We start from the raw sequence: 27,937 nt of genomic DNA on the forward strand, positions 1-27,937 counted from the left end.
CTTGTCATAAACACCTCTGAAGAGCTGTGCTTGGTCAGACCAAAGATCCCTTAAGTCCACCATCCTGTTTCTCACAATGAGCAAGCAGATTTATTCATTTATGGATCATTACACTTGTATCCAAACTTGTCCTCTCTTGCAAAGGACCCACGGTGGCTTACATGGTTTCTCCATTTTATCCCCACAGCAGCCCTGTCAGATGGGCTTGATGGGGACTGCGGTTAGCGCAAAACCTCCCGTTGAGCTTCATGGCGGAGTGGGGATTAGACCCACATTAGACCCAAGTGCCAGCCCGGCATCATTCTAGCTACCACGCCACTACACTGTCGCATCCCACAGCGGCATGCCATGAAGACACACCTCTCTCCTGTTCCTGCTGTCCAGCATAGAGCCAATTGCCAGTGGTCGACCTCTGCTTTGTTCTGAAAGGATGCTGCATCTCTCAGTTGCCTTTCCAAGGAGCACATGCAGGCAAAAATACTTCGAAGAATCAGGGGAATCAGTCCTTTAGGACCATCTCTTTATCGACATTCAAAAACAAACCAAAAATGCCAACGCGTTTTCCCCCTCCCAAATGACAGGGTCGCTTACTATGGGAGCATCTCCATGCTGGCTTTCAAAGATGGAACAAGTTTATTTCATTTGACTTCCTAATCAAAACCAACAATTGAGGAGGACTGAACTTAGAGCCAACACTTGGACTATGTTTTTCCTCCCATAAACCTTTTAAAAATCACAGCAGAGTAGCCCCCTCCACGTTGCTTATGTTTTTTCTGTTCTTTCCCTGTAGACGCAAGTATACTCATTTATTTGTTTCTGACAGCTCAAGCGTTTATCTGGGAAAACCCTCGGCTGTTTCTGCAAGTTTAAGGAAGGCATATGGATTGCCACACTTGTCTTCCCAGAAAACTCCAATTATTTCATTAGGCAGTCTTATGCTGGAGCCATGCAGCTTGAGCAATTAAGTTCATAATTCCCCTTAATGACCATCTGGGAGTGTGCACTTGAGCTGCGTCCAGGCTGCATCTCTCCTCCCACCCCCCACTCGCTAGCCCAGGTTAATGATACTTAATGGTTGTGGCTATTACGTTGGGACTGGTGTACACATTCTGGGTCCTGATCATTCACAAGCCCACAGACAGAAATGCCGTGTTAAGCCTTTGCCTTGTTTCTGTCTCTGTCACTCGTTAGAGAATGTTGGATTTTGATGCTGTGACCACAAATGTATCCCCTCAACCAGTGAGGGCGTAACTCTTCTTTGATTTTTTAAAAAATGTTTTCAGTATTTGGTCGATCATAGGAAAAAACTCTCCATGAGTTCTCATGTCAAGTCATACCTTGCATGAATACAAGCAGACATGCTATACGTTATGACTGAGTGCAAGACCACACACTGAACTTGATCAGATTATCATACCTTGGTTTAATAAACTGAGACATGAAAAATCCTTTTGTCTGTGTTCTCACACCCTTCGTTCCATCAGAAGAGCCTGTTAACAGGCTAGGAAGTCTTCCCCTAACTAGCATTTCCATCCAGAGGACTGTGTTTACCAGAGGTCTGATTACGCAGTAGCCTTCGTGCGGGCACAGCCTGTTGTATCCCATTTTTTTCTTTAAATACAGAATGTTGTGGGCTCTGTTGCTTTCTCCTGCTTGCTGGTATGAAATGCAAACTTCTGTCCATGTACCCACCTTTTGTCTCTCCCCCCTGCCCCTCTTTCCCCACTCCTCCTGCTACCAGTTTTTCTTCTCATACTTCTGTCTTCCTCTGCAAGCATGTGTGCTGGTAAATCAGTTTACCTGCTCATACACCTTTTTTAAAAAATGAGGAATTGTTCAAGACCATTATGGCAGAAGCTTGCAGCTGCATATTGTCAAAAGGAGATAACTCCAGAAGTGTGCCAGTACTGTGCTATCAAAACAAAAAATGAAGGAAACCCAGTCATGTTTGTACTAAACCAGCTGGAAATCAAATAAACAAAGGGGAGCGGAATTGTGCTACATAAACATATTGATTCAGAAACTTCACAGTAAATGTCACAACCACAGCCCCACAGGAATGTAACAGGCTCCCAAAAAGAAGATTCACATCAGTGGATCTTTGCAGTACTGTGACACAAAAGACGCATTAATGAATTTTCCTTATTATTCAAAAAATGGGGGACAAAGTCAGGAAACCTCATGGGGTGACTGCAGAATCATATCGCTGAGCAGAGAGCGCACAATATCACACACATGGGGCAAGGGAATAGCATATTAGAAGTCTGGCCTAAACAAGCTGCAGCTTCAGAACAATCCAGGATCTTAGATCATGGTCTGAAAATGTTTTAATATGCTGCTGATTCATTGTTTTCTTTTTGGACTACACAAGAAACTATAGTTAATGGGAGTCTCCCTGCTTTTTCGCTGGCTCATGCTAATTTACTATCTTGGCCAGAGATAAGATCAACCAAATTCTCTGATTATTTTAAATGCATGTTAACTAAACTGGCTAAAACTTTCTTCAGAAAAAGAAGCTCAGATCTGGAATGGGACCCGTGTGTGTGGGAGAGAAGTTAGCCCTTCCTCCCACACTGTTTTCCTGCTGAAGATCACCCTGAAGTAACAGCTTCACAGTGCAATGTTTGGTGGGGAAACAGTACGGGAGCAGGGTTAAAGCCCTGAGTGCCTCACAGTGTTCCCAGCGCAGACTGAGGTCCCTGAAGTGACCTTTTGTGAAGAAAGTTACGTTGGTAGTTTTATTATATACTAAGGACTGGAATTATGAATTGCCTTTCACCATGAATTAGTGATCCGGTTGCATTGTTCTGTGGGTTTTTCCCCACTGTTGCCTGCATTCTAAATTGCATTTCAAAATTAAAGCCTCATTAAAAAAAATGCTTTCAGAGTGATTGGACTTTGGTGCTGAGCTTCTCGCCTTGGCCGATCAGTTAATAGAAACGACTCCTGTATAAATCTTGGAAATATGATGTCAAATCTTGAAATTAGGATGGTGAGGTATCTGGCCTAATTTGTCAAGAGCCAGAAATAGCCACCTGTCAACTGTTCTGCTCATTTCGTTGCATGTCTGCCACATGTACATCATAAATGGCAGTTCAGTTCACTGTGTCACATCTTGCTTAAATAGTTATCGGAAAGCAAGGAAAACATCTATTATTGAGATATCCAGAGTCTGTTCCCAGCACAATCCCCAGTGAGCCTTCACTGAGGCTGAATAAAAAGGTATATGGCAGGCCCCCATTTCTTAGCCTCTGCAACACCGATAATACTTGTAGCCAGGAAATGGGGAGCTGCTAGAGTTGCCAGACTGAGCATTCCTGGCAACCACAGTATGGCATTCATGGGCTTGGGCAGGAAATTCCTGTGCTTAGATCTCGAGGAAGGAACCAGTGAGAGCTCTTAGCCTTGAATGCACAGAGTGTTTTCTGTCCCAAATGCAGAGTGATTCACAAGAAAGAGTTCTGTCCACTTTGAAAATTTCCATTCAGGTGTAAAGCTGAATTGCACTTTAACATAGGCTGGGTTCAGATGGCACAATAACCCACATTTGGGGTGGAGCATGGTTTGAGTGTGGGTTGCCATTGAATGATGGGTTGTTTGGTTGTTTTAATGCAGCCACGCTAACATTGTTAGTCAGACACAGTCTGCAAAGAGAACCCATGGTTTGCTGTTGGGTTGTGAATTATGGGTTCTTTGTGGTTAACAAACCATGGTTTATTACCATGGCTGGGCTCAGATAACACAACAACCCACAGTTCAACCACAAGCCACCTTGGGTCCCCTACAAAAGAAAGGCAGGGTTTAAAAATAGCATTACCATCATCATCACCTTATGTGTCATTGTATGTGTAACTTACAGGGCAATCCTTGGAAGTAAATCTCAGTTGGACATCCTGCTGAGTACTAATTGCAGTGCCAGGCTCAAGCCTCTGTCCCCCTGTCACAAATTATGCAGAGTCTCTTTATTATGTTCAGGCGACAGAGAGAGAGAAGGCTCATTATCCTGAAGGTTCAGCTTTCAGATGCTGAGAAACACTGTGAGACACCCACCCACACTCCCCACCTTGTTTTCAAAGCATTCCATAACCGACTAGGAAAAACAAATACACCCAAATGATGTTTCCTGATCCATATAATGACTTTTAGAGTTTTGCTGGTCCAAGCTGGTTCAAAAAAGTCAGCAGAATAGAGTTTAAAAAGAAGGACTTTGTGTACATAGGCAATGTGTGACAATATGTCAGAACTAATATGGTGTAGTAGTTAGAATGTCAGACTCAAGAGTTTGGGGTTCTAGTCCTCACTTGGCCATGAAGCTGCCTGGGTGATTTTGGGTCAGTCATTGTCCCTCAGTCTAACCTACTTCACAGGGTTGTTGAGGGGGGAAATGAAGAGAAAGCAAACCATGTCAGCTGCCTTGGTTTTTCTGTAAGAGGAAAAAATGTGGATGTAAATGTAGCAATAAATAAATACTTGCGAGATGCTATTAAAAATCCATTAGCACTCCATGCTGGAACCATAAAACTGGTAAGCTTCTTACCAGATGGATTGGCTTGCTAGAATAGGCAATCTCTGGCATGAACAGTTTGCTGGTATTTGGAATAGGAGTAGGAATAGTTTCTTGCCACATAATTAGATGTGTTTTGGCTCCTGTGGATCATGCTGTGTGGAACTGTTTTGATGCTTTTTGCATGAGGAACATCATGTTTGGATCAGTCCTGAAAGGAACACTGGACACATCTGTACCCAGGATGTTTGTGTGAATGCAAATTCTGGAAAGTGTTCTGTACTTCAGGACTGAGGATAAGGTTACTGCTTGTGAAACAGTTTCTTTTTTGTTATGAGTCTTCATCTTCATTTTGAAACACACCTATTTGCAGGATGTATGGCCAAGAGGAAGTACTTATTTTGGAAAGAACAGCTCATCTGGAAACTAGGGAGTGTGGGAAATAGAATCAAGGTGCTTGCATTGCGTTGCATTGCATTGCATTGCGTGATGAGATGTGTGTTCCCTTGCTATCTACTGAGTATCTTTTATGCTAGAGAATAATGAACAGACTTTTAGCCAAGGATAAACATTGTGCTTTAACCTCCCCACATCTTTTTTAACTGAACAGTTTCCCAAATAATCTGTTAAGTGTTTGCACCTGGTAAAGCTATTTCATTCACTTGTTTCTGTGAGTCAAGATAAATTATTGGGCATTATAGTCATACAGATGTTTTTGGATGTGTCACCACATTTTAGCGAGTAGTAATTCTACCTCCCCATTCAGTCACTCAGAAGAAAATGGATGAAGAGTGCTTTGTTTTGCTGTGTGCGTGCTTCACGACTGCTGTTCTCTTTGCTTAGTTCTCCCACAACCCCAGTCAAAGAGTGTTCTCTTTAACTTCTCATTGTTTTGCTCGCTCATGGTATAAAGACTCTTGTTAAATGTTCCAAGAATGTTATTTCCAAATTTTTGAGTTTCTTCCAAGGTTCACTGCAGCTGGCAAGGTGAATGTTAGTTGGACACCTTTGTTCTTCACTTGCATATGTTCAAATATTTTGATGTAATTGAAGTTGATCCTGAAGTCTGGATTTCTTTACATAGTCACTGTTTCTCTTCTACAGCTATAACATTCTTGTAGCCCTTACATCACCAATCCATCCATTCCATAGCCCTTACATCACCAGTCCATCATTGGATGGCCAGTATAATGTTTTTTTCTAGACTTTTCACCCCACCTCTTCATGTTTGATGGATCAAAACCCCTCTTCTGGGTGGCAGCAACTCCTAATGCTAAACATATCATACAGGGGATATGGGTGGAATCCAGGGATGTCCTTGTCCTGTCATTCGCATCTAGGTCCTGCAAGGTAATGAATATATCTAAAGAAGGTATGTGTGCAGAGACTATTTAATTATTTTATACACACACACACACACACACACACACACATATATATATATGCGCGCCTCTGCTTAGGAGTCCTTAAATTAGCATCACTACGTTCCACAAGATTGAAATCCAAAAGTCTGAATTAGCTCTTTGAGGGTCACAACTAATATAACTCTCCTATGCATATTTAGCATCCAAAAGTGAAGGATCCAACTTCTGCTTGGGTCTCAGCCCTGTGCTTGAATGACTGATGACCAACTGCAGCGTCCATGAGGTGGTAGTAGAACTTCTTGACCCCTTTGCGTGATGGTGCTCCATGTGGACAAGAATGATGCCACGTGCTTGCATCAAGCAGAAGGACATTGCTGTATGTCTCCTTCCCTAACAGCTCCTTTTAGAGGTTGCTGTGGTGCCTCTCCTTTGTGTATTTTGTGTATCCAGAAGCTGAGCAAAAAACAGATGGTGCAAACCGTGCTTCCCGGCATTGCTTCACAACAGAAAGGACCAAAAGATAAACGTTGTTTTCCATTCACAGTACAATCAGATCTAAGGAAAAGCAGATTCCTTCCTTGTATTCAAAAGTCTTAAGGTGTTTGCAACTAAAGAAGCATCATTCATTTCTTTAGGGAGTTGCCATACTGATATTTCCCAGCAAAGAATGCTTTATTGGCCAAGGCGTTGCTTTTCTTTTTAAGCATAAACAGTAGGACTTGTGCATTTTAATACAGTGGGGATTTTTCAGCAAGAGTTTTGATCTTGAAACCTGCTCAAAGGCCATTGCTGCAGAAAGCAGAAAAGCCTTTTAACGGTGTGCATGTGTCACAATTGAATGAGCCGATATTGCAAAAGTGGTTTGGCAATTAAATTTGTTGAAGGTGTGGGGGGAGGAGGAAAAGACTGGCTAGTGTCATTCTGCAAGAATTTTTGAAAGGTTTCAGTTCTACTAAGATAAACTTGGTTTGGTAATACAAAAGGATAGGCAGAGGGCATAAGTTATGCATATATATAACATGAATTGATATATTGTCCAGTGAGCTCTCAAAGAGGTATATAAATAAAAGAGTTTTCCCTATAATGCTTGGGAGTGTGTTCCAGACATTTCCTAGTATAGTCAGTCATTTGTTTGTTTGTTTGTTTATTAGATTTATATCCCACCTCATTAGCCGAAAAAGACTCTCTGGGCGACTTTCTCAGAGCTCTTGGACAAGTCGTCCAAGAAGGCATTCACAACAGCACATTAGAGACCTGCTGGATCATACCAAAGCCCTGTCTCGTCCAGCATCCTATTTTCTCTAGTAACCAAACAAGTACCTTTGGGAAGCCTACAAGTATAAAGCTGTTGCTTCTCCCTGGTGTTTTTCCCCCAATAGGGATAATATGATCAGCAAAACTCAATTTTGCTGAAGTCCTCCAAATTCCTTCAGAAAGCTCCCTCAGATTTGGTTCCATGTTGAATTGCAAGCTCTCTTTTGTCCTTTCTGCATGAACATGTGTGTGTATTTTTGACAGCATTTTCCAAAATGTATACATTTTTGAAATGTACACATTCTTCTCCCACTGACTGAAGCCTAACTGTGCACAGGTTTCAAAAGGATGCATTTTTAATGTACAGTTTTCAAATGCATCCATTTGTCAAGCACATGTGGGAGGGGGGTTGCAAATTGCATTTGCGAGCTTGGAAATACAGACCTGCTTAGGCTATAGATGGTGACCAGGTTCATATTGGTCTGAAGGTGTGAACTGAGTGAATTCTGATGAAAAATAAATGGGAACCTTTTCATACATCCTTATTCCCCCGGAACTGGAACTGAGAAGTGTGTTGCCTCTACTCATGGTGTCAGGAATATAGCCAGCATGGTGATAGTTTTATTTTCCATGAATATGTCTAATTCCTTTTAAGCCATCTGAGCTGGTGGCCATCATGCCATCTGGAGAGAGTGAACTTCAGGTTTTAATTACTTTCTGAAGAAATGCTTATTTGGCTGTCCTGAAACTCCCACTGAGCTTCATTGGATGACTGCAGGTTCTAGTGTTTTGGGAGAGGCAGAGCCCCCTTTCCCCACACCATACATCACCTCTATCATATTCACATTTACTCCCCTTTTTCTGCATAAACACTGAAACCTTCCCTTCAGGAAAGTTACTGTAGTTGCCTGTTCATTGTTGTTGCCCTATTCTGCACCTTTCCCAGCTCTGCAGTGTCCTATAGCAAGGTGCTTTATGCTTTTTAAGGTGCTTAATCATTCTTTCATTCAGAATCATTGTTCCAAATAAAGACGTTCCGTTGCTTCTTTGTGTTTTGCTGTAAGTTAAGTGCGATGTGCTCTAGCTGCACCTGGTTCCCTGAGCATCTGTGCCGTTGCTGTCGGATGTGAGGAACACACACACATAAGCAGCTGTGGCCTTGAGGATAAGCAGTCTGCTCCTCTGTAGCGATAGTACCACTGAATAAGCCAACGTGGCCAGCAGCTTTATTCCCCAGTGGGCTCCCTGAAGTTTAGTGGGCAGGCCACCTCAGCTGGTTTTCCCATCCTGAAATGAGCCACCAAAGGCAGGACACTTTTTAGAGGTCTAGTCATGTGTTGGTTTTAGAGAACAAAATACATAAAATGCACGCCAATGAAGTCTTTTCTTTCTGTTGTGGACAGTGGGAATCCATGCAATTCAGGAAGGGACTGCTTCTCTCCACCAGGAGGGAGCAGCCGGTGGCTCTCCTAGGCCTCAAGTGTGGCCCCTGGTGCTGCCAAATATGCTACTGTGGCCAAAACAGGAGAACAGCCGGTAATCTGCTACTGGACTATGGTGGCAAACTGTTCCAATGGCCTAGAAAGACCAAATCTAGATTTAAAGCATTGGTTTAAAGCTAATATGGCCTTCATAGGCCACTGGTCTGATTGACTGCTGAAATTTGGTGACAAAGCCCCAGGTGCTTTTAATGCTGCAGTCAACAAAATTCAACAGCGTGTGCGCATGCACAGCTCCAAGGGGTTGTGGGGATTGACATCTGAATTGTTTCCCTTACTCTATACCCTTCATTTAATTTTAGTAGCTCTTAATGTAAGAGTCCTGCACAAACTCATTTTGAAAAGAGTGGTGCTTTTCAGTGGTGCTAAAAGACATTCAGATCTGAAAAGGATTTGATAGATTCATTGTAGCTACATTGAACCCCTTGTCCAGAGACTGATTACCAGATGCTGGGAGCAAACAGATTGGAATAGCCGTCCTGATCATGGCCAGCTTGTTTCCATCTGGAGGCACCTGCATGACTGCTGAAAGCAAAATGCTGAACTAGATGGTTCCTGGCCTGATGCTTCGCTTCTCATGAATGGAAGATGTGCAGGCACGGAACTTATCTGTCTGTATTCAGATGATCTCTGAAGAGGCTTGAGACACCACTGTGGTTGGTGCACTGGTAGGATTGAGACATGGGCCTCAGAGTAGATGTTCTGTTGCTTCTTGCAAATGGCAGGGAGGAGCTAATACGTTCAGTTCCTTGCTCAGGATATTAGCCCCCGAAATAACGATAAACCTCCCTGTTGTGAGCTGATGCCACAGTTATTTTTGAAGTACTAGTCTCTCTCCACCTTCTTGCTCCTGACGTATTTTGCAGCTGAACTCATGTGATTCTTTCCTTTAATTCCTTGTTTCTTGACATACTTCATAAATTCCTCTGCTGCTTCATAGAGCTAGATCAGTTTTGTCTTTACAGACTCCTGCATATTACGCACGCAAACTGAAATTCTTTCCACTGAGACCATTAAAGGTGCAATCCTAGGCATTTTTAGATCCCCCGCTCCCCAAAAGAGCCCACAACTGCCAGCATGACTCAGCCAACACAGCTGGGGGTTGGGATTGCACCCTAAGAAAACCAAACTTTTTTCATTTGAATTAGATTTTAAATTTGGTGTATTTATTTCACATTAGCCATGCTTTGACCTTTCTCTGCATCTTGTATGATCTTTGGGGCTAGATGGGGATGCACAGGCATGATTTGGTCCTTGCTTTGTGCACTGTGTCACAGCAGGATGGATTAATGAAGTAATAATGTTACTCCTTAATTCTTACTGTTATTAGGAATTCAGAACAGGGAGCTTTTAAACCAAGCAGTGGTAATTAGACTATTTTATCAGGAAAGAAAGCTTTTAGGGAGGTAATTCACTGGAATCTCGTTTGTTTTGTGAGAGCTGTGAAAACTATGCTGACCTCTCGGGAGTTCATAGTGGGGGTGGGGGGTGGGAAAGCAATTATAAATATTTCCCTTCTTTTGAGGGAGATGACAGAACCAGGGATGAGAAATAATTTCAACCACCAGTCTACTATCAGCTGGTGGATTTATAATCCCTACCTTATCAATCTTCTTAATTTATGAAATGGGATGAGTCCATTAACTACTCAGGCAGGGCAATAGTTAACATATTTGGAGCCAGGACGTCTCCAATTATATTGTTTTTATATTGTTATTTATTGTTGTGAGCTGCCCCAAGGCTTCGGCGAATGGGGTGGCATAGAAGCTTTCTAAATAAATAAATAATATTTCTTTTTGGAGCAATATTCTGCTTTTCCACCTTCCAACTGAAGCATTCCAGAGCACGTCTTTGTATTGAATTGCACTGTATAATATGACTCCTGCCAAGAAGAGCTAGAGAGACAGAAGGTCTCTCTACAATAACCAGGAACAAAATCCCATCAAAGGCTACCAGATGCCTATACAGATTGTGTATAACTGGGTTGTCATTTTCCGAACAGTTTCACAAATGCAATCTCCAATCAAGAACACTCAGAACATGGATAACACTTTTATCCATGAGAGTTTGGATGTAAAATCCAAAGAGGCATCCTCTCCATCCAGAACCACTTCCCATTTGAAAGCAGAGATGTCGCATAATGCATCCATCTGTGTGCAGGTGCTATGTAAACCTCATGAAGATCAAATGACATCAAGCATTATATAAATAGCATCTCCAAGCAAGAGATTAGTGAATTGAGGTGGTGCTCCGTGGGTTTTGTGTGGGTTCCGGTTCTGCCTTGACTGCAGGTCCCAGACAGCAGTGCTGGGGGGCCAGCTATTCAACTCATGTTTTCATGTTGTCTGCACTGCAGGGGATGGTTGGCCAGAGATTCAGGAAACAGTATTACCAGAACGCGGATGGTTCCCAACTCAGGATGGAGCAGCAAAGATGGTGTCGCAGGGCAGTGAAGGACTGATTGTGGTGACAAGCGGAGCCCCAGTGCAAGACAGACAGAAGTGCTCTGGGACTGTAGGACACAGCCTCCTTTTGCTGAGGAGGCACTGCATGGACGTAAAGTCATGGCGTAGGAATGATCCCGGACCTTGCTTTGTTTCTGCACGGTCAAGTGGAGGAACAGGAATGCTTTCGCACAGCACTGGCTGGTGTGGCAGCACCTTTTCCCATAGAAAGCAGACCTGGCCACTGGCATGATTACAGCCAGGTTAAACTAGCACAGCCTTCTGCAACCTGAGACCTTCCAGATGTGCTGGCTTGCATCTTCCGTGCTTCCCACCTAAGCATCAACGGCCTCTGTCTAGTTATGGAGGCCACACTCCAACAGGTCTTGAGGGCACCAGCATGGCAAAGACTGGACTCCTGTAACATGGGTCTCTGGGGAATGCCTTTGAAAAACGTTCAGACACTGCAGCTGGTGTTGGGAGCCGAGTCCAGACAGGGCATGTTTTCAGAGCACATTTCCCTTATTTTAACTCGATTGGCTCCGCTGGTCCTGCTCCTCTTCAGGATTCTGAGCAAATTTGGGAGCAGCCACTAGGAATGCTTTGAAGTCGGCCTTTTTGCCTGTGTTGGCAGTTGTAAAAGGTAAATGAAGTAGGAGAGGAATCACCATCAGGACAGTCTGTAATGTTCACCACAGAACATTAGCTGCATAGTTAGCTGCATAGTTACTTTGCCCTTCTCAGACAGTGGGGCATAGAATGCATTGGAAACAACAGTGACTATGAAGGCAGCTTCCTGGCCCTGCTTTCCATTTCCTTGTCTTGGCCTAATCCATCATTGGTTCATGATATCCTGCTCTCGTGACAATCTTGAGACCCAAATTGAATTTATAATGGTCCTAAAAGGACTTTCTTCATCTTTTATACAGACACGCACACTTATTTGCTCTCATCCAAATGAATAGCTGTCATTCATTTCTGTGGGAAAAGAAAAGGGTGCATGGCTGAGATTTCCTCTCCATCCCTGGCAGATGGTGGCCTGGCCTTCACCAACAACCTTCTTAGCGGAAAAGGGGCTACAGCGCGCCTCTGTTCTGAGCACAGAAAGCGTACACAGAGTCTGGACAAGACACAGGCCTTCCGCACACACATCCTACCCATCACAAGCAGGCCATTTTGATAGCTGCATCACCAGTGACCAAAACAGTCTCTGCTGGCAACATGTGGCCCTTCTTTTTGGAATTGGAGGCAAAAGGTGAACTGCAATGGCCCTTTCCTGCTCTTTTTCCCAGCTGCTGCCAGCTTCTGTCTGTCACATCCTTCCCATCACCTGGTGGTTGCCATTGCCTGCGCGTGCGCACACACAGTGGCCAGCAAACCGCATTCTTCCTCCTCACCGCATGGTGTTGTTCAGAGGGGAACGATGGGGAAAGGAAAATAGGAGAAGCATCCTCAGTAAATTGAGCAGGCTTTCACCTCCTGCTCACCGTATCACTTCCCAAACTACTGAAATCTACTTTGCTATTTCTAATGACTACAAATGGGGCTGTAAAATTAATGGTGGATTTCATCTCAGCTAGTTTTCCCATCTCCATTAAGCACCAGCAAAGCTAGCACTACAGTTCCATGACCTGCTGTGGAGTTGTCATGAGTGTTAAGGGGGAATCGAGCGAGTGCCAAACACCCTCTGTTGCCAGAAAGGTGGAGGGGGTGATGCAGGACAGCGCTTTGTGCAACAGCACAAAACAGATGCTTGTTGCGGTGGCTCTGCAGTGCTCCCTTGGGATAGATTGGGGGCGGGGGGAGAAGTATGCACCTTGGAAAGGTGCAGCTAATAAATAATCCTCCTCAGTCCTAGTAACATTTTTGCTGGTGCTTCCTAGTGGATTATGTCATCCCTGCAGGTGTAATCTTCCAGGGTTAATCTATATGGGTAAACCAATTAAACACTGCCCCCTTTGTATATGCATTGTGTTAATTGTACTAGGGGAAAGAGTAGTTAACTTGGCCTATTTTTTCTCACGCCTGAGCCCAAAATTTAGCAATTGTCAATAAAATGCTCACTAATAATTGAGAGCTTATAACAGCTTCCTTGCAAATAGTGTTTAATGGATGACTTTTAGATGGAATTGTGAAAAGATTCTGCATTTCAGTGTCTATCACTGCCTGAGTGTTTTGTTGCACCTCCCATGCTTTAGCTCTTTATCCTCATACTTAGGCTAACAGTACATTACTTGGTTTGCATATAAAGACAGGATTTGGCAACAAATCATGGGTTAATTTTCAGGGCTGCACTTCTTGTGTGAGCTCCTACCAGCCGGCAATGAATGGTCCATGTGTAGATTGTCAGCATGCCACCTGGACCTAAAAACAGAAACAGAGAAGCAGAGCGAGTCAGAAGAGGTCTCCCAAGCCATCTAGTCTGACCCCAGCTCCAGCCAGCTCCACTCATGACGTGCCTACCATATACATGTCCATTCTATCCTTGAACACCAATGGGGCTTCAAGCACTTTCTGTGGAAGCCCATTCCATACCTAACCATCAGGAGGTACTTCCTGGCAACTACCTTGATTCTTGGTTCCCTGAGCTTTGCTCCATTGGAGCACATCCTGCCCTCATCCGTAGGGGAAAAAGGGTCACGACCCACCTCCATGTGACACCCCCCCATGTACCTATATGTCACTAACAGGTCCCCTCTGAGTGTCCTCCAGGCTGAAAAGATCCAGCTCCCTCCCTCTCTCCTCATATGGCTTACCCTGTGAACCAGCCACCATCCTTGTGGCCATTCACTGTACCGATTCCAACCTTGCTATGTCTCTCTTGTAATTGGACACAATGTTCCAGCTGTGGGAGCACCAGAATACCTCTCTCTAGAAGCCACACTTTTGGCTATGCATCCAGGGGTGGCGTTCACCCTCTTGACCACCATTTTAGTATCATCTGCGAATTTGATCAGCAGACTTGTCACTCCCTCTTCCAGGTCATTGATGAAAAGATTGAACAGAGCCCAAGGGGACCCTGGTCGTCACTGACCATCATCTACTAATAGTTACTCTCTGCTTTCGGTCCATCACCCATGCCCTAATCCATCAGACAGTGCATCAATCTATCCCAAAACTCCTCAATTTCTCAACCAGGATATCATGCGGCATTTTGTCAAAGGCTGTGCTGAAATCCAGGTAAACCACTTCTACCGTGTCCGCTCCGTCTAGACAGCTCAAAACCTTGTCATAGAATTTCACAAGGTTCATGGCAGGACCTGTTTTTGCGGAAGCTGTGTTGCAAGGCCACCAACCTCCCTTCCCTATCTAGGGTTTATAGAGGGTTTCCTATTATAAGCCTTTTGATCGTCTTCCCCAGAATGGATATAAGGCTAACTGACCAGTAATTCCCCATGTCCCCTCTACTACCCTTTTAGAAGATGGGGACCACTGATACCACTCTCTAGTCCTCTGGAACCTCACCTGTTCCCCGTGAGGCCTCCAAGTGGAGACCAGCGGACGTGAGAGTACCCCCACCAACTCCCTAAGTACCCTCAGGTGTAACCCATCAGGGTCTGGTGACTTTGTAATGTCCAGTGCTCTGAGGAACACCTTCTAGGAGAGGGTGACTCTAATCTGTGCCCCTAAATCCCTGGCCTCATCTGATCCCCCATGCAGCTTTCCCCTGCTCTGCTTTGGGGAGAACACAGAGGCAAAATAATCATTTAGCATCTGTGCCCGTACCTTCACATCAGTCACTGAATCCCCTTCTGCTTTATTAGGCAGTCCCACAGCCTGTCTCCCCTTCCTCTTGCTATTTACATGTTGATAGAAGCCCTCTTTGTTGCTTCTGATACTCTTTGTAAGTCTCAGCTTATAATCAGCCTTAGCCTTGTGAAGAATCCTTCTGCAACGAGCCTCTTCCTCCCAGTATACCCTTTTGTCTACTTGCCCTAATGTCCGTTTCCTATGAACTAACAAATGTTGGTTGTTAGTTAAGTCCATGGGTTAAGTCCATGGTCTGTTCTTAGGTTAACTTGAACCCACAGTGTCCAGATTTGGACATGATGCTAACATAAAGGGGGCATTCAGAGATTCTTGCTGCTCACTGTAAGTGACTTTGCATGAACACCCAAATGCTACTGTTATATACAAAAAGTTTTCTGACTTACTTTTCAAGAGTTGCATGAACATGGGGATGGCCCAAGAGATCAGAGGAGTAACCAACATAAAACAGAACATTTCAAACATCTGATGCCATCTAAGGACTTCTATCAGCTGAGAGATATTGATGACTGAGAATTAGAAAGCCACCAGAACACAGCCTAATCAAACTTGAATGGCCTTGAGTTTAAATTCAGTCTACCCCTCCAAAGGCAGCCAACAGGAAGAACACCAGAAGGGAATAATGCAGCTGAATTCACTGTAACAGCTGAAAGGAAAAGACAGACAAGTATTGAATGCAGTTGGAATGACTTCTGGGTAAGCATGTATTGGATTGGCCTGCAAATACAAGTTTGGGGGAGAGCCAGAATGATCAGTGTGTCTTTTTGATCAGTGTGTAAAATTCACACAAAGAGGACTTGGTTGGCAGTTTGTCAAGAACCTCAGACTACATCTCCTGAACTTAAAAAAGTGTTCCTTCAGGCCTTTCTTTTGGTTAATGTTAAACAGCTGTCAGGCACCCTCATCTTCGTAGTCCCATGTTGGTGGCACACTCCATCTTCATCTTCTGTATTTTCCACTGCCTTTTGCTAGTGCCAGGAAGCTGAGCATTAGTTGCAGGGGGAGCTTTTCCTTTTGAAAGAAGCTGACATCAGGAAAGCACTGAAAATCAGTGTCGAAGGCAAACTCACCTGTGGTTTTTCTCACTCTGTAAGAGGCTTCCTATATATTCACAAGTGTGCCTTTTTCTCGCTCAGTGTGATGTTCCCATGAGGCTCTGTGGAGCAATGTTGTCAAGTCAAAAAGCAGCTGGACCACACAGAACTAAAAATAAAAAGACAATGAAGCGGCACATTCAGCCAGTGCAGCTGACAGTAGAATGAATTCTCTGAGGACGTTTCTGTTCGGAGTAGACTCCCTCCCCTCCCCTCCATCATTTTTGGCAGGAAGTTGAGGATTCAGTTCAAAATCCCCTGCCATAACTACTCAATCAGAAGAGCATTTCATTTTCTTACCTAACTTGGAGAAGGTGCAGATTTCTGATTTATGCTCACCTGCCCTCACGTACATCAGGAAAACCAGGGGTACTCTGGGAATATTTAGTTGAGCTGAAAGCCCTGTGTGTTCCAAATGTTGTTGGACTCCCGATGCCCTCAGCCCCAGCAACCATGGGCGATGGTTATCGATGATGGAAGCAGAAGCCCACACCTAATAGAGAGGGTGGCTGTGGGTGTGGGGGAAGGCTAATGGCGAGGATACAGCCAAATTTAGCTATGTGGTTTTTATTCTGGCACTGTGAATGGGCGCTGTTGTACAGTTCTGTTTGGAAGTAGTGTATAGGCAATATTTCAAGATGGAAAGAGAAAGAGATTTGGGCTCAAGGGATACTTTTGTTTGCAAAGGAAATGTAATCAAACAGATTGTACTTTATCATTCAAAGCAAATACATTTTGATCTGCACAAAGTGTTTTCTAATAGCTCAGTAGTAGAGCATATGGCTTGTACGCAGAAGACCCCAAGTTTAATGCCTGTATCTCCGGAAAGCGCTGGGAATGTGCCATGTGTGATCCCCTGGAGTACCACTCCCCTTCAGAGGCAACAGTTACCTAGATGCATTAAGTGTACACCAGTGTGCATTCAGCTTGCATCCTTGCTTGTTATCTCAGGCCATCATGTGCCTGCTGCGGATTATACTTACTGCTGCATTGTTTGCCCAATCAGTTGTCTCAGATGAAAAAAAAATGAGTCAAGCCCCTAATTTACCGTGGCCTCTTTTCCTTGCTTTCCACTCATAATAGCCTTCAGTTAAATTTAAGAAATGTATCAAGAAAGCAAGATGATGTGCGGAAGGCTTAAAATTTGCTTGACTGAAATAGTTTGGCAAATCACACCGAATTATGATCCAGTTTATCTTTCAAGAGAAGGTAGCCATTGTAGTAGTACATAAGCAAACTGCATGCACTAACAGCCAGCTCATTGGAAAACTTCTTTATGCAGATCACTCATTCTCAGTGTTTAAAAATCCATAGGATAGGGTGTTCAGATTGGACTCAGAATCAGTCTGATCTTTTTGTGACCCAGAAGCTTGTAAACAACTTCACTCCAATGGAACAGTCATATCTCTCACTCATGGCGGAGGTGTAGCATGTCGAAAGCCTTACAAGTCAGGGACTAGTGAAGCTATATGTGCTGTAGCCCACAGGGGGGTAGAAGGCAGATGTTTGAGATTTCAACTCCTAGAAGCCCCTGCCAACATGTTCAGTGAACATGAATGCTGGGAGTTGATGTTCAGAACATCTGAAGATATACTTTCTGCCTGCTATTTCTCTAGACTTGTAACTCTTCTGATGTTGTACAATATACAGTGGTACCTTGGCTCACGAACTTAATCTGTTCCACGACTCTGGGTTGGTCGTGACCCAAGTCAAATTTCCCCATAAGGTTCAATGTAAATAAGGTTAATCCATTCTGTAACAATTTTTTTAATCACAAAAATTTGAAACAAAGTGACAAAGAACAACAAAGATAATAACCATCTCCCCCACCCAGCACAATCACGGGCAGTTCCCCCCCTGAGCATGACCACGATCACGCCTGTCCTTCCTGCATGAGTGCGACTGCGATCGTGGCCATAGACGGACATGATTGCGGGCGCGCTCGGGCAGAGAAGACGGGCGCGACCATGGCCATCTCCCCTCTCCCCCCACACGACCACGATTGCACCTGTGCAGGAAAGACGGGCACTATCACGATTGTCACCCAGTGCGAAGTTCGCGATCTGAGGCATAATTTTTTCTGAAATTTCTGTTCGCGACCCAATTTGGTTGTGAACTGAGGCATTCGTGAGCCGAGGTACCACTGTACCTTGATTCATACATGCTCCTTAGCTATTCCTTCTTTCACCTTTGTGAGATCACCTCCCTGATTTCCAGTTAATCTTAATAAAAAGTATGAATTCCAAAGGCCTGGGGTCTGCTGAGAGTACTCCTCAGCCTGTAATCAAATTGGTTTTGTATGAGTCCTGACCTCACATTTACAAATACAAGTTACCACCTAAACATCAAGTGATGGCTTAACCAGCTTATGGGGAATGGGAATCAACCATACTCAAACTTTGCCAGAAGAATAATGGAGTGTTCATAGAAGTACCTGTGCAAATTTGTCAGTGAAAAGACAAAATATTATCCACTCCTTCTCTCCCTCCTCAGTTTTAGCAGTTGTTAAGACTTTTTTTTTTTTAAAGGAAGGCGCATCAGAGCCCCGCAGAAGGCTCTCCAATATCAGTGAAAGAAGGTTGGGAGAGGAGAGGGTGTTCCTTTGTTGATACCCAATCCTGAGAAGGTTGATGCTTGACCCACCCAAGGCATACTTTTCCAGAATCACTGCTCAGTAAGAAGCTAGCACGTGCCTGTCTCTTTGGGAATTCTTTGGTGTTCCTTTGAACTCAACTTTCCAGTTGCTTCTGTTCATAGAACAGCCACAAGAGAGTCTGCTATGAAATGGACCTGCTTAGCAGCAGCAGCAGCAGCAGGGAAGAGAAATGACAGATTGTTAGGTCTGGCTGGCCTCCGACTGTTTTTTGTAATTATTCTGCTCTCAAGCATGCATATAGAGAAGAGAGTCACAGGATTGTTCTGTGAGGTAAACCATCTCCTCACCAGCTGTTGCTTGGCTCTAGTCCCCTATTCTGTTGGCGCTTCCATGAGAGCATCCTGAAGGAATGCGTACCAGATACCAGGAAAATGGGAAACTCAATAAAAAGGAGATGTGGGAAGCATAGCTCAGAAAGGCATAATGCTTTTTTGCCATACTGTTCCTTGGGCACCTATCCCAGGCGACCAGTACCAAAATCTGGGAATACACAGCCCTTTTTAAAGCAGGGGAGTTTAAAAGGGAAGCGGAGTGCTGTTAACCTGTGTATCCTGATTTATGTGTAAGTTCCTATCAGAAAATGTGCCACACAATTTTTAAATGGGCTGGTGCTGCTTATCTCTTTGATTGTTGTGCTTCACTTATGTTTTTAATTTATACATTTTATGCTATGATTTAATCAAGATTTTGTTTTGATTCAATATTTTGATTTAGTTTTTATTGTTAGACACCTTGAGTGCCATTCTTGGCTGTTCTTCTACCAGCATTCAAAGACTTTTGTATTCTAGCTAGCCTTTGGCAAGTTGACCAGTCTCTTGAGTTGTGTGCTGTTTTTATTCTGTTGTTGCAGTGTTTTAATTACGTTGTTAATGTATTTGTTGTTTTAACCAAGTTACTGTATGTTAATTAAAAGAATATAGGCCACCTTTTCTTGGTACATAGGCAAAGTATAAATCAAATATACATTGAATAAATAAGGGTTCAAAGTTCTCAGCTTTCTGTTACTGTGGTCCAAAGGTTCCTGGCTGAAACAAATGAAGCTATAAGGAGCACAAAGCCAACAGGAATTGACAAAGAGTGGGGTTTGCAGGTCTGTGAGCCAAACTGCAATTAAGAGGGGTGACGTTGGAGACGGTGAACATAGAGACCTTTGCCAGCAACATCCTAATATCAGCTTATACCAAGTGGTTGGTAGTATTGCTGGCATAATTCTATGCTGGCATAACTCCAAGATGCAGCAATAGAGCTGTAAGTCCATTGGCTCCTATTGGCATGGGACAGGCATGTGGCCTGCATCTTGGGAGTCTAGAAAGGCTCTGGGTGCTTCCCTTTGGACTACTTCTTTTGCTCCTGGGGCTGCACAGTCAAGGTGTAGCTCTGTGGAGCTGGGCACCTTGGTTTTAGTCTCTGCACCTGAAACAATTGTTGCCCTCAGGATTACGCCCTGTGGAAGTCACCTGTGTGTTCGTGGATAGGTGAGCATTGGGGGCTGGCACTGTTTTTCACACCAAGTTGTAATGCTGTCTCTTGGGCTAGTTGTTGGAGAACACAGTCTTCCTTGCCCACGTAACTCTCTTCTAAAATACTTGTTCCCAGCACATTGGAATCAGTGGGTTCTGGATCAGAATCGGGGTTCTGTGCTGTTGCTCTGGTTGCTGCTGTTGGGGCAGTGTAAGATACCAACATGTAAGCTCCAGAGCAGCGGCAGCCCCCTTAAATATACCACAAGCTTGAGTTGCCCTTCTCCCACTGAGGTGGGAAACAGGGCAGTGGTGAGCCCTGCATTCCTTCCCTGGTCTTCCACCCTCACCTCACCCCTGATCAAAGCAGCGGTGCCACTCAGCAGTGATGGAGGGGGCAGGTGAGCAGGAAAGGCATTTGTCTCCGACTGCTTGGGAAAAGTTGAAAAACCCGTGTCCAGTATCTGGATTCCCTGGTGACAAACTTAAATGTACTTTTTTGCCAGCAGTAGCAAGAGAACATTTCCCTGAGGCATTTGTGTGAACTGGTCTTAAGTGAGTCCAAAGCCAGAAGTGAAATGTTACAAGACTCCTAGAAATCACAGTATTTTCACAATCAGTGCCTGCATGGGTGGCTTTCTTAAAGTAAGTATCAGGAGTTTTGGAGGTTGATGGTGGCCCCTCCTCTGGGATGTGAGCCATGGCAGGTGTCTGAGCAGGATTCCTACTCAGGATTTTACCCCACATGACTTCTAAGCACATATATAAAGAGTTTTCAAGGTGCAGAAAAATTTGAATTAGTAAATAATTTCATTTTGACAAACCTTCTGTTACAAGTGTCCGTGTTCTGTCTGCTAAAAAATGGCATGGGCTAGGAAAAGTGACGGCCTCAATACTGAGATGTGCTAATTTCCACATACAGAGATAGCACTGTATAATAAAATGCAGTGCTTTTATTTGGAACAAATGACATGCACACCCCTTCCATATTGAATACAGAAATAGTAAGAAGGGTGTTAGACTTACAACATATCTGCTGGCAGAGGCTCTGCTCCCTGCCCTGCCCCCTTTCCAAGAACTACTCGTAATGTTCTTAGAGTCCCAGTTGAAGGCGGTCTCACCATCAAGTCATACTTGTTTTTATACCCTTAAGTCCTGTACCGGCCCTATATGTAATACCATAATTGGTAAGCTTTAAGCTTAATGACTGGTTGTTATACAGTGAACTAACTTCACTTAAGCTCATTGCTCTAGCTCTAAGATGGTTCTCTTATAAATACCTTTGCTGACATCATAGCTATTTCCAGAGAAACACAGTAAGGCCCCACCTTCTCCTTAAGCATCCTGTCTGTATTCCCTCTGGTTGGCAGCATATCTAACAAATGTGCATTAACTCTAAGCTTTTCCCCATAAACCTCTCCCCTTTCCAGAGTCAAAAGATGACTTTACTATCCAAACACAGTAAGCACTTTCCAAAATCCAGTCAGACTCTGCTAATCACAGAACCTTGTTTGTCAGAGAATTGTTCATTCTCTTTGCTATCCTGTTCTATACCTATGATATGCTATCTATACCACTTTCATAAATAAGCAAAACCCTTATGCCTTGTAATTGTCTAGCACTGATCATGTTCGTGTTTGGGGATAACCATATCCCTGAGGGGGGGGGGGGGGTTGTTGTTGATGGGATGCAGTAGGGCCACCAGGTAACACGATGCACAAATGCCTCAAATTTATAACAAGGACATACAGTTTGCACATGCTTCAAATATGCAGATTATCTACAGCTCCCAGCCCATGATCAGGCCTTTCTCAGAGCTGAGCACACATTTTCACATCATCTCACCTTGCCAGTTCTTCTCATATTGCTGGCAGGTACAGCCCCTTATGCCAGGTAGAGTAAAAACTTAGATTGCCTCTTGCTCCACCCCCTTCTTGGCTAGGTGTGGGCCATGTGTACATGAAGCCACAGCCCGATGTGATTTCATTATTCCTGAGCTCCTCAGGCTGATCGCAAGTTCTCAACAGGTGAAGAACCGAAGGCAGAAATGACCCAACCTGCGGTTGTTCCCTGCTGCCTCTCTATGGGAGTGTACAGTCAAGGATTTTTAGCCGATTGGGCCTGAAGTGCCAGGAAAAGCCATCTTCCAAAGTAATTGCTCACCATGCAACCATCCCAAAAGCCTCAAGTGGAGATTTACAGAGTAAAGTGCTGTTGATAACTGACAAGACTCTGCTTCCTTTGCCAGCAGAAAATTTAGCCAACTTTACCAGCAAAGATGGTCATTAAGCAGCACTGTGTTTGTGTGCTCTTTAACCACAGTGCAGAGCCCGATTCTGAGCTGATTTACTTTGGTGTTGTCACAGCAGCTTTTCAGCAACAATTCAGAGCACAGGAACTGGCTAAGCTTTTTCTTGTGCCATTAAGAACAGCTTGTTCTAAAAAAAAAATTACAAAAAAAACTTTAAAAAGCTTTTCATGCCATGACGATAAAGCATTATATACTAATGATATTTTTATCTGCGTTGCTTACAAAGAGCTCAAAGAACATGTGGTTTTCTCACCTTACCATTTCAACCTAACAACAGACTTATGAGGTAGGTTAGGCTGAGGAGTAGTAACTTAATGCTAAGTCAAAATTCAACACTCCCTATAAACTCTGGACCCTGCTCCTTTCAGATTTGATGTTAAAAGCATAAGAACAAGCTGTTAGCACTTTCGTTCCACCTTCACCAGCCTTGATCTTTTTCTTATGGTCTCTCTTCTTCACCGTGACCCATTCCACACCTTCTGCCAGCAAGTAACCTGGTGTATGTGTTGAAATCTGATGCTTCTAACCCACAAGCACAGATCTATGTCACCTGCATATTCAGCACTCAGGTGTGCCTTTGTCTTAGTGTCCATAATAGGCCTTTTTTCTTGAAGGGTCAACAGAAAATGCCTAATAATATTACTAATTTATATTTGATATGGGGTATGTGAGAGTGATGTAACATTATTGGCTGTTATTTCTGGAGACACAGCAAGCATCATTCCCTATTCTTGGAGTATGGCTTCTGCCTCTGTGTTTTTACGAGGGAAAAAGAGCTTAATGTTTGAATGTGCATGATCTGGGTTGGTGGTACCTTTCTGTAGATGTGGGGTTTCTTTAAATAAGCATCTTTATGAAAATAGCCTATATATTTTCTTCAGGACAGGCATGTCAAAGAAAGATTTGATTCCAAGGATGATCTGCCTATCCCCTGGCTTTGTCACCACCTCATGTGATGTATAATGTTATTAGGGATGATGATGATGATGATGATGATGATGATGATGATGATATTAGGAAACGAAGTTGTGCCAGAGTTGTGTTTACTGAAACCTAGCCAAGCACTTGGCAATTTAGCATGGGCTCTTTGCAAGATAATCAACACTTCATACAATGCATGCTGAGGAGGTCAACCATCTTGCATAGTGCAGCCATTGCAAATTATTGCCAACACAATCTGGAGGATGAAGCTGGTCAGTCCATTTCAGTAAATTTTATTTAAATACCTATAGTTTGAAAGTGTTTAATTATGACTGGATTGCACCTTTTGCTACTATTTGTTGTTGTCCGCTAAGGGAACTGGTTGAAGGTCAAAGGATAAATCCCATAAAGAAATACTATTTCATTTTTTTTAAATTCTACTTTCAAAACTGTATATTTTGCCCAAGGCAACTGATAAATCAAAAGCACATTTTATAAATGTTAGGCTTGGCTCTAGTGAGAACCATTCTTAATAAAAGTTTTATAGAACTTTAATTGCTAAAATCAAGGATCATTCATTTGTCTGTTTACAGCACATCTATACAATTTTGATAATACATATGCCAAAATACATTTATAAAGTATACATTACTATAAAGCAAGAAAGCAAATCCAAAAGATGCTAAAAGCAATTTAGAAATGACAGAATGAGCCTACATGATAAAATGACCCGTGCTTAAACCTGGGCAAATACAGAAGTTACAGACTAGCACCCAAAAGATAGAAGAGAACTGTGTTCAGAAAACACATTAAAGCCATCCACAAGTGTGAGCTGTTGTTGAACCATGGGCTTTTGTTGAAATGCAGGTTGTTGTATTGTCTGAATCCAGGCTATGTGCCAGGCATACCTTTTTGGAGTGGGGGGGATCCATAACCAGGATGCCACAGATGAAAATGCCTTCCATGGTCACCCCCAAAAACATTAACACTGAGAAGGTTTGTAAGGTCTTCCTTCCTAAGAGAAGGGCAGCAACAATATCCTTTTTCTTTCGTTTGCCACAAATTGGAGCGAAGGGCAGCCGTTCCCTGGTGTGGTGACATCGCTGGAGCTTACCAAATGGTGGCCCGTCCAACCTTACGACTATTGACTTTGAGAAGAGTGGCTTTCAAAGACTTGCCCTACTGCTCATCAAAGTGACTTCAGTATTTATTTATTAGATTTCTAACCTGCCCCATCAGCTGCTTGGCTTCCTGAAGTACGATCCAGATCAGTTGCCTTTCCTGGTTGTATGTGTCAAAAGCAAGTGGATACCTTTTGGTTGACAGCAGAAGTAGGTCATGTTGAAAGTATCACTTTTGATACTTGAGAATGAGTGTATAGCTCATTCTCAGCAGTACATTCCAACACCTCACATAGGAAGAACTCAACCTTCTCAGTTTCAAAAGAAGACTTGGAGGTTTAAGCATGTCTTCTGTAGCAGCTTTTGGTTGCAGCCAGTTCCTAAGTTGTAATGTAGCAGCTTCCATTTAATTATTTGCAGAATGATACAGTCATATTCCATTTACAGTATTGAGAATCACAGTGTTCTTCACAGAATAAGGGCAGGGGGATAGTGAAAAGTTACTGTGAAGAGAGTAGCATAAAGAAAAGCAGAGCTCTTGTGCCTTCTGTTTTTGTCTAGAAAGGCGAATATGACCTATTTCACCCTGCATGAAATCCTGTTCCTGCCCTTTTCTGCCCAGTAATTAGTGATATCGGGGAGCTAGTGTTCTTTGTCCCCTAGGACTTTTCTACACAGGGTTGTTACTGACCGTATCTCCTTTTCATTTGGTCGATTGAGATCCAAGCAATATAGAGAGAGCTTTTCTGACTACATAACCTCTAGGTGGAGCTGTGGCATGGTGGAATAGCTTGAATATAGAAGAAACCGCACCATTTCCTTGTTCTAAAATAATACCCATTTTCCCATTCTAAAAAGACCCAGGAAAGTTTTCTGGGGGGAAAAAGGCATAAGTGAAACTATGCAGCATTGCCTAATGGGCCCCTAAACAACTGTGAGTAAGGAATCATGGATACACAATAAACTCCTCATGTCTGGCAAGAGGAAAATCGGGCTCTTTTGATGTCTCACTTTATTGGTCCAGGGGACTTGCTTGCGATCATCAAACATCTTTATGGTGGTGTGATTCTTACAGTATGTTGTCCGTCAGTCACACCGTAGAGCAGTTTCCTGAGCAAACAAAATAACACAGCCAATTTTCACTCACACCAGGGTCACTCAGAGCGACCCACTGAGGTGCCATGCCATCAAGACTATATCAGATTTCAGTATATCCACATTTGTAAAGTATTACTTTTAGCAGCCTTTTGAACAAAAAAGGTACTATTCTTTGCATGATCTCCCCCACCGCCGGTTTCTTTGTTTTAGAGCAGCAGTGTTGCATCATCATTTTGAAAGCCATTTTCCCATGGTTTATTAGCACAAGGGAGCCATGGGTTGTCTTGTTAACTGTGGGAAAGCATCATTGTCACATGTCAGTCCTGTGTTACACAGAAACACACAGTGATTGGACGGGTTAGAAATATCCCATATAAATAAATAATTCCTTTTTTGTCTTTGTGCTTTCTTCTTTTTGGGCAACATCACCTGACCCTCTGCAAATCCATTTCTATTAACCCTCCCTCTTCTGTCTCCATCCTATAGCCTTCTTTTCCCTCTGAATTCAGGTGACTCACACTCTTTTGTTTCTGGCAACTTCCAATCAAGGCTTTTATCGCACCATCACTTTTTGGTGCAGTGGTCTCATTTTTGAAATTTTACAGAAGGACAAGTTGTTGTCTTCTGTTCATGACCTTCCTATGTTTTCCCATAACGTATTCCATTTTTTTCTTCCAATGGAAAATCTGTTGAGGAAGCAAAGATGAAAGAGCTACTGATTCATAATGTAGCTGCCCTCTGATTGGAATCTCTCTTTCTCTCTCTCGCTCTCTCTCCCTCAGTCTTGGTTCACACTGAGGTAGTACTCCTGCAGTCCGCTCTGGACTGTAGTGTGGCACTGCAGCAGGAAAGGGGTCCATGTGAATGACTGCTCAGTTTCTGTGCAAACAATAATAATCCCTCTAGACTTCTGGTAGAAGATACTCTGCCCCTGTCTCTTGGTTCATCCTATTCCATCACCACCTTCAGTGTTTTAAAAATGGAATTATTAGCGAGGAAATGTAAAGAGGGTGTGGAGAAGTAGAACTGCCTATTCTTTAAAACTTCAACATAATTAACCACAAACTTACTTTTGTTTCACATCATGGCTGGGCATGCTGAAGCATATTCCAGGTATTCCCACCTCCACTAATGATGGGAATGTGGATGGGCTAAGATGAACTCACAAAGAGATGGGACCAAGCTACACCAGGAGGCATTTGTAGTTCTCTCGATGAAAACAAATTAGTATTTAGATTCATTCCGGTTTGGCCCCCTGCTTGGTTATCGGAAAGAAATAGCCTGGGTCGTCTTTATTGGATGAGTTATGCTGAGGAATGGATGTGGGAGCCAGTGCTTCTTCTGGACTTCTCAGCAGTCTTTGTTACCATTCACCATGGCACCCTTCTTGACCCTCTTGGCAGAATGGTCTTTGGGGGCACATTGCTATGCTGGTGCCAGGCCCGCCTGCACAGAACAATGCAGCTGGTGTACTGGGAGATTTCTGTGCCGTGCCATGTCCTCTGGCCTTTTAATTTGGAAACTGCAGGGTGCTCAAGCTTTTTTTAACGTCTGCATGAAGCCACTGAGTGAAGTCATTTCGGCTGAAATGTTGCCAGTATGTGGATGAAGCACAACTCTGCCTCTCCTTTCTATATGCTAATCCCAAGGAGGCTGCAGGGCTCTTGAACAGGTGTTTGGAGAACGTTTTCCAGGGAATGAGGACAATCAAGCTGAGACTTAATCCAGATAAGATTTTCTGTGGGCAAGGAAATTGTTTGGCACTGCCCAGCCAGTTCTGGATAGGTTTGAGTCCCTTTGCAATTCGATAGGCCTCCTGGGCTCAGCACTCTCGTGGGAGTACAAGTGTGCTTCCTACTAGCTTAGGCTAGTTTGCATGTTGTGGCCCTACAATGGGACTTTTTTTAGTTATTGTGGCCTGATTACATCCAGACTTGACTGCAGTGGTGAGCTCTACATGGGGCTGCCTTTAAACGCAGTTTGGAAGCTTTGCTTAATACAGAATGCAGCAACCTGGTTGCCTGTGAGAACCACTCAGAGCAAATTACTTCAGTGCCCTGCTTTTATATGTGCTTCTGTGCTCAAATTATAGAGTTGGTATTAACTTTTAAAGTCCTAACACTTTAGGACCAGGTTACCTGAAGGATTACCTCCAACCATGTGCATCTGCTTAGTCCTTACAATCCTGTTTGCTGATGTACCACTCATACAGTAAGGTTGGCAGATGTGTGAGACAAGGCCTTTGTGGTGGTATCCCCACATTTATAGCATACTCTCCTGGAGAAGGTACGTTTGACTTTCTTCCTGTTTTCAACTAAGTGAGCTTCAATTACCCTTTTATTAAGATCTGCTTATTATTGACACAATGTATTAGATTTTTAAAAGCATTTTCTCTTTTTCACCTGTAATATGATTTTTACTGGTCTGGTCTGATTGGTTTCTG

At 43.5% G+C, this 27,937-nt stretch overlaps 1 protein-coding gene across 2 annotated transcripts in view; it reads left to right on the top strand.

Annotated features, from left to right (window-relative positions):
* The window catches only part of MGLL (monoglyceride lipase), a 91,785-nt gene that overhangs the window by 21,506 nt on the left and 42,342 nt on the right, over nucleotides 1-27,937 (top strand). The gene's annotated exons all lie outside the window — the stretch shown is intronic.

The sequence above is a fragment of the Varanus komodoensis genome, unplaced genomic scaffold (assembly GCF_004798865.1).
Source record: "Varanus komodoensis strain SLA01 unplaced genomic scaffold, ASM479886v1 scaffold6_2, whole genome shotgun sequence".
NCBI classification, from domain to species: Eukaryota; Metazoa; Chordata; class Lepidosauria; order Squamata; family Varanidae; genus Varanus; species Varanus komodoensis.